The following is an 8422-nucleotide window of genomic DNA, read 5'->3' as shown; positions in this document are numbered from 1 at the left end:
AGTATAAGCTTAGATGGGATAACATGGGTGTTATTAGAGATATGTTTGCGAAGAGGTTGGTGTGAGATGCCTCTGTTCATGTTAGACTACAACAAAGTCGTGGATCTTTGAGGTAGGTCACATGAAAATCTCTTAGGCAATTTGACAAGAACCTTTTAGCAGAAATATTGCAAAATACTCGAAGGTCGGGGGGTTGACCTAGATCATTTGTTTAAGATGGAGGAAAAAGACATCAAAGTATTCATTGATATACACCAGGAGGAAGTTAGTTAAGTAAAAAAAAAAACACTCAGCGTATTTTTCATCACCTCAGTTATCAACAACTATGAGCTAAATTTTAAGAACTATGATGACTGAAGACATCTTCGATCAGGCAGACATCTGATACAGATAAATGAAGAAGACCTTTAAGCTTCTTTATGGGTAATAATGATCTTCTGAGAGTTACATCATTCCTTGGTGTAAGGAGAACAATCATATCTAAGAAGATGACTCCAAAATTCATAGGTTCTACTGCTTATAAAATTGTTTATCTCTTTCGTTAACCAACATTCATTATGTCCTTCGTGTATCGTAACTAAGGAAATATATATAATTGGTCACAATCATACTCTAATGTCTAATTTAGTTGAATGAAAGATCTCTCTTTTAAAGTGGAGTTAGTTAAAATTTTGGGTTCCAAGTAAAGTAACTTCATGGTAGAAACATTGACATAGTCAAAAGTATTGTGAAATCTCATATGATTTGATTTCACTTGAAAAATAAAAGAGAAGATAACATAATCATATCCTAATTTTTCTTGGTAAGCTAATTTTCAAGGACGAAATATTTTGAAGGTGGGGATAATGTGACAACATTAAAAAAAAAAGAACAAGAAGGACAAAGTCGTGATCCCCCACCCACATTGCCTTTTTCTTTTTCTTTCTTCTCTCCCTATCTCTCTAACTCTCTCCCTTCTCTCTTCAATTTCTCTTTCATACCTCATCTATTTCAAAATCTTATCACACCCTACAGTAGCTGAGGAGTCAAGCTACATTTCTACCCGATCAGATTTCCAAACATAGTAAGTTCATTTTTACTTTAATGTTTCCTTATTCTCTATTTTTCTCTATGATTTAGTCATCAATCTTAGTGGGGCCAGTTGAGAAAAGTGTTTCTCTCAACTTGGTGGGAAGTTGAAAGGGAGTTCATACACATTGAGTCCCACTGTAGACACTCGATATTGGATGTCTGAGCTTACCTTGATCCTTTCTATTGGATTCACTGGTAATCTTTGGATCAAGTGTTAGTCTCTGGTGGGGGCATACTTAATGAGGCTTCCAGAAGATGATGGATTCATGTGTAGTCAGTGAGATTAAAATGAAATCCAATGATTGTGATTGAAAATAGATCCATGTGTGGTCTATATGAATGATGAAATTTGTATTGAAATTTATATGACAACATTTAAAGAAATGTTTATAAATGATTAGTTCGATTGGTTCTTTTTTCATGAATTAAATGTGTTATGATATTTTTTTCATTAACTTACCCTTGTTTTTCTTGTTGTGTTGTGAATTGCACAATAATTGTACTACGTACACGAGCAGATGATCATATAGGTGTCAGAGGGTCTGAAGGGCTTTGGGATATAGTTTTGAACTTTATATTGTTAATATTTGTTTTTCTATAAGTCATAATCTTGTAATAGAAATATTTTGAAAATCTCCAATTCTGTATAGAAACCGGTAGAACTTATATTGTAATAGTTAGATGTATTTTATGGGGTGTTACAGTTGTGACTATTTTTAATTTGTCACAAAAAAATTATTAAAAATGAAAAAAATATACATGTTACAAATAATTATTCATTGATATAAAATACCATATCATAAATTTATTTTTCTTTCAATAAGAATATAATTAATAAAAGATTTCTTGAATTTTTATAAAATAATAATGATTATATAATATAAACAATTATATAATATTAATTATTATTATTATTATTATATTACTAGTAATTGTTAAAATTAACATTAAATCTTTTCCACTTTAAATTTGGACTCATGACCTTTTATTTAAGAGATAACTTTTGTGTCACTTTACAATTACAATACTTATTTTGATACTTTTTTCTATCCATTAGTACCTTTATTACTTTTTATTATAATATTAGTTAATAATATATTTACTTCAAATTTAAACATAATTAATAACAAAGTTTGTTTTACAAAATGATATATTGATTAAAACAAAGAGACCAAAAAGTTAGTTATTATATTGGTTAAATTAAATATTATTTTATAAACTAAAAAAATTATTAGTATCTAAAGTAGTTTCTATTATTAATAAAAAATTATTAAATAGTTTTTAAATTGGTATTTAACTCTTAACTACCAAGATTTTAGTTACAAACTATTTTATATTCTAAATTAGTCCTATTAGTCTTGTAGAGACTAATTTAGAATCTAAAATTTTAGTAACTAAAACCTTAATAGCTAATTTAGATATCAATTTAGAAACTATTTTATAAATTTTTATTAATAATAAAATAAAATAAAATAATGATTAATATGTTTTCACAACATTTTAGAAGAAAAATACATATTATATATCATCCAAGTATATCGTAACTTTATCAAGCGGTAATAACAATTTTGAACAATAACCTAATAACCTACAAGTGATGTTGTTTTCTCGTAAAACAAAATTAGCAAGATTTTAAACTAATAAATAATTTAATTTTGGTGCATTAATATTGAAAAAATCATAAATCCCTCTTAAACTGTAAATATTAAAGTTGTTATTATAAAAAAGATGATTCTAAAAATAATAACTCAATTCTTAAAGAAATTAAGTTTTACCTTTTATTTAAAATCATGAAATTTGATTTGTTGTTAGTACAATGTTTTATTTTTCCATCAATAATAAATGACTTTAAGTGTAAGTAGACACTTTTTTTTCATGTATAAATAACTTTAGGCATAACTTTTATTATAATAAAATATAATTAAATATTATAAACATTATATAATTACTTATTTTGTTTCTTTTTCTATTTGATTTTGTTTGTTAGTGTATATAAATTTCTCTTTGGTATAAATGGTACATATTTTGATTCAATTAATTCTTTTAATTTTTCTTTCTTGATATAATATTAGAAGTGATTTCTTTGTATTTATTCTAATATTTTTTTGTTTTCTTCAATGGATGTCATAGATCAAAACTTTGTCTTTGATCAACTGCTTCAAGTGGTATGATTATGTTTAGTCCTAGATGTTAGTCATTTTCTCAATAGTTTGGTTTGTTTGGATATTTTTATCAATCCTTTGCTTAAAGATAGATTGATGATTGATTCACGTGCTAACATTCATATTGTTGTTCCTTGTCATGTTTTCAATATTACACATATATTATTTCTGTAGTAGTTATTGTTCAACTTTTTTCTACATTGATACTTTATAATCTTTGTTATGTATCTCAATTCAATTTTAATTTGTTGTAGGTGAGGGCTTTATTGACCCATAGTGAATTGTCAATCACCTTTTATAAAAATATTTTTTTATTCAAGAGATGTTTTACTTCAGGAAGACTTTCGATGGTAATCTTATTGGAGGATTATACATGTTGTCTCCTTTGATCTTTCCACATAATATATTCCACATAACTTTTTTACTTAAAATTCTTAAATTTATTCGTTTGTTAAGTTTATAAGACTATCTTTCACTTGGGTTAACCGTGTGTCTTAATCATTATTTGATATATTACGTTGTAACATTTAGAGGTCTTATGATAAGTCTACTTATGATGTCAAACATTTTTTTCCTAACCATATTGGATGATTGTAGTTGTTTTACTTGAATATTTTTGCTCAATGAAATTTAAAGGCATTAATGTTATAAATTTTTTTCTCAAATGATTAAAACTGACTAATGTTACGTGTTATAGGTTTGATAGTGCAAAAGAACTTGCTCTTATTGATCTTCTAATAGAAAAAACACTACAACAATTTTCTTATATAGAGATCCAAATAAAATTTAATAGTTGATAAAAAAACACCAACACCTACTAAATGTGACACATGATTTATTTTAAATTACTAAGACAAACATGACAACAAGAAAAAAAAATACAACTTAAAGCATGACGATTGATTCAAGTACAAATTAATTTATTAAACTAAAGCATAATGACAAAAAAAGATATATCTATTTTACATCTAGCAAAATTGTAACACCCCAAAAATACATCTAACTATTATAATATAAGTTCTACATGTTTCTATACAAGTTTAGAGTTTTTCAAAACATTTCTAATACATGATTATGACTTATATAAATACAATATTTACCGTTCATAGCTCAAAACAAAACTCTAAAGCCTTTCAGGCTCTCTTGCACTTGTATGATTATCTGCTCGTGTACATAGTACAGTTATCGCAGTTTAAACACAACAAGAAAACACAAGGTTAAACTAGTGAAAATAAAGTTTTATAATATACACATTTCAATCAAAAGAGCAAATTGAATTACATGGATCAATTTTTCAATCACAATAATTGGATTTTCATTTCAATCCATAGTACTTTGATTTCATTTCAAACACACTAACTGCACATGAATCCATCATCTTCCGAAAGACTCATTAAGTATGCCCCTACCAGAGACTAACATCTAATCCATACATCAAGGATCAGGATAAGTTCAAACATCCAATATCGAGTGTCTACAACGGGACCCAGTGTGTATGAACTCCCTCATCAGCTTCTTACCACCTAATATCTAAGTCATAAGTGAAGTTAGATTATCTCTGTTAAATATAGGCGTTTCATACTTAATGTCATCAAATAACAACTCATACATCATCCCAAATGTATGACATCAATTTCATACAATTTTCATCATTCATATATAATACATATCATTGAATCAAATAACATTTAAAAATTCCTACCATTCAAGAACCTTTCCAACATCAAAACAATATTTAACTTCCAAACTATCAAAATCTAATAATTATACATGTTAAAAAAAAATCAAACAATTTTATCAAATAACATCCATGCAAGATAAATTGAATATTGGACCACATCCCCTCTACATCAAGATCTTCTAGCCTAAGGTGCTATTAAAAAAATTAAAGTTAGCTTTCCTTACCTCAAATTCCTTATTATAATGGAAATTCTACCTCAAACAGAGAAACCACTCCAAAATTTAGGAACCTAGAGCAAGTTATCTAAACATTACCAAATTTTAGTATGAGCTTAATCAAGTTGAGAGAAACACTTTTCTCAACTGGCCACTAAGATTGATGACTAAAACATATAGAAAAACAGAGAATAAGGGGTCGTTAGAGTAAAAATGAACTTACTCTATTTGAAAATCTGATCCGGTAAAAATGTACCCTAACTCATCAGTTACAACATGACGTGATCATATTGGAATAGATGTGGTATGGGAGAGAAAACAAAGAGAGAAGGGAGAGGGAAAAAAAAGAAAGAAGGGGGTGGGAGGTTAAAAAAAACTCTTTACATTTTCAAAACCTTGTCTTCCCACAAAAATCCATTGAGAAATATTGAAGATGTTGACTAAAAGCTTAAATTATACAACAAAGAAAAGCTAAATTCACATAACGCATTATCAAAATAATTGTAATAAATAAAATGTCATAATTATTTAGAGAAAATTACCTAAATTAGAAGACCTTGGAGCTTTATAATACCATTAAATTAAGAACTTTTGCTACCTCCTCTTTGCTCATAAATATTGTATGCTGGTAGGTACTTTCATCATCTAAAAAAAAGTATTAGGTTGACAAATGAGATGATATCCCTAGATAAAACTTGTAAAAATATTATAATCATACTAATAAGTATAATAATAATCATAACATAATAACAAAATTTGATTGATGTAATGGTTAAAGTTTTTTTTGTAATTTAAAGGACTTGACTTCGACGAGTGTACTTAAAAATATATCTAGACATAATTATTTATAATTAATTCACAAGTAATTAAATACATATGCACAAATATATACATGAAGCTCGGATACTCCTCTTAAATAGCGTGTCGGTGTCCGATACTCATATCGGACACCGACACTCGTATGACATCTGTAAGACACGTATCCGTGAAGTGTCCAATTCAAAAAGTATTTGTTAGATTTCTGACAATTCTAGTACGGTTCTAACACAATTTTAAAAAAGAAAAATACATTAATTTTCTAAAATTCAAATTTTATTGTATAAATTGTTATTATGATTATAAAAATAAGAAACAAATCCTTGTGAATCAGTCATGAAAAACATCTTTGTGCTCCAAAAAATAATCTGAAACATACTTGTGCACATAAATCTTTATTGTCAATTTATATAATTCATAATTATAATATATATATATATATATATGTCCATGCATCTTACATTTTAGAGATTTTAAGTATCTCTGTGCCTGTGTCGTATCAGTGTCTGTGTATGTGCTACATAATAATGACATATATACATCACCCATAGATATGATCCTAGGAATTTACCTACAAATTTTAAGAATTCGTACGTAATAAACCAAATTATCTATAGCTATTTTATCATAAATAATTTGTAAATATCTTCAATTTTTTCTACCATTTTGTTTCATTATATACGGATTTCTTACATTATACTAACTCTCGAAAAAAGGTGAGAACAAAATAACAACATTTATATATAAAATACCTATTACATATAACTTATTATTTCCCAAAGGTAATTAAGAATTTCTTCTCATAGAAAATAAAATATTAATAATATTTTATTATTAAATGAATTTTTTAATTTGAATACATCATTCGTGTGAACTTTTTATTCATATATCAATTAAAAGTGATTTAAAATTGTTGTTATTATAAAAGTAAAATAATATACGTAATCTATGATCAGATTTTTTATATATTTACATTAGTTTCATAAATAATTTATGTTTAGCTTTATTTAATAAAAAACTAATTTAAATGCACTATATAATCCAATAACATTGTCATATATGATAAATTTATTGTATTGTACAATAACTATTACATAATTTATAATCATATAATAATTAATAAAAAAAATAGCCAAAAGACTATACCCCAAAAGTTTAAAACAATTTAACACTATCATCCAATCTTGAATATGATGTATTTGTAACTTTACATAATAATTATCTAAAAAATATATCAAAAAAGGAAATAAAAAGAAAGCACTTGAAGGTTGAACTAGTCCCTTTGCCGAACTAAACTTAAAGTCCTAAATAAATAAATAAAAAGTGTTTAAGAGATAGAAAAGAGCAAAAGGATAAATCATATATAAGAAAATGATAAAAAAATGGTAAGAAGAGGAGATGTTTGTTATTCTTTTATGTGTATGGTTACATCACTCATGTATAGGAAATATATAGGAACCCCAGTTGTGTCGTATCGTCAAAAATCGTTCCTTGCCCAGTGTCTTTGTAAAAATATCTGCGAGCTGATACTATGTTATTGTTCCATTGGAAATTTGTTTGGACGAGCACGTCCCGTATCCTGCAAAATATCAAGTGTATATTTTTTTTGGGACATGTAAATAACAGCTTTGGAACGGGAAAATTCAATCCCTAGAAAATATTTTAGGTCTCCAAGATCTTTAATGCGAAATTGTTGTAATAGACAATCTTTAACACGCTGAATTTCTGTCAAATCATTTCCTGTCAAAGAATATCATCCACATAAATCAAAAGGGCAGTAAATGATGAGTTATTCTGTATTGCGAATAGAGAGTAATCTATCTTGGACTGTTGAAATCCTACAAATTTAATCACATGAGAAAATGTTGAAAACCATATTCAAGATGCTTGAGGGATTTGTTGAGTCGACATACAATGTTCTCCCCTGTCGATGATGCCCGGGTGGCAAGTCCATGTAAATAATTTCATGCAATGTGTCATGTAAGAAGGTATTTTGCACATCTAGCTGATGAGTAAACCAATTTCTGGTTGCTGCAATGGTGAGGAGACAACTCAAAGTTGTTAATTTTGTTGTTGGTGAAAAAGTTTCATAATAGTCGACACCTTCAATCTGAGTGTACCCCTTTGCGACAAGGCGTGCCTTATATCTATCGACACTACCATCTGAGTTGTGCTTTATTTTATAGACCCATTTTCATCCGATGGGTTTCTCCCAGCGGGTAACGGTGTCAAGGTACACGTTTGATTTAGCTGCAAGGCGGAAAACTCTTCGTCCATTGCTTTTTTTCCAATTTGGATCAAGGATAGCTTGAGCATAAGTGTGAGGTTCTTTGGTGGCTATGATGTTAGCAAGATATGCACTATGTGTAGAAGAAAATCGTGAATTAGAAAGAAAATGATGCATAGGATACCTGGTTCCATTCGATTGGTCTTGGGCAGTGGTCGAATGATTGGCTTGGGATCCCGTTACGTAGTCT

Source organism: Phaseolus vulgaris, chromosome 10, assembly GCF_000499845.2.
Source record: "Phaseolus vulgaris cultivar G19833 chromosome 10, P. vulgaris v2.0, whole genome shotgun sequence".
NCBI lineage: Eukaryota > Viridiplantae > Streptophyta > Magnoliopsida > Fabales > Fabaceae > Phaseolus > Phaseolus vulgaris.
Note: the sequence above shows the minus strand (reverse complement) of the source record.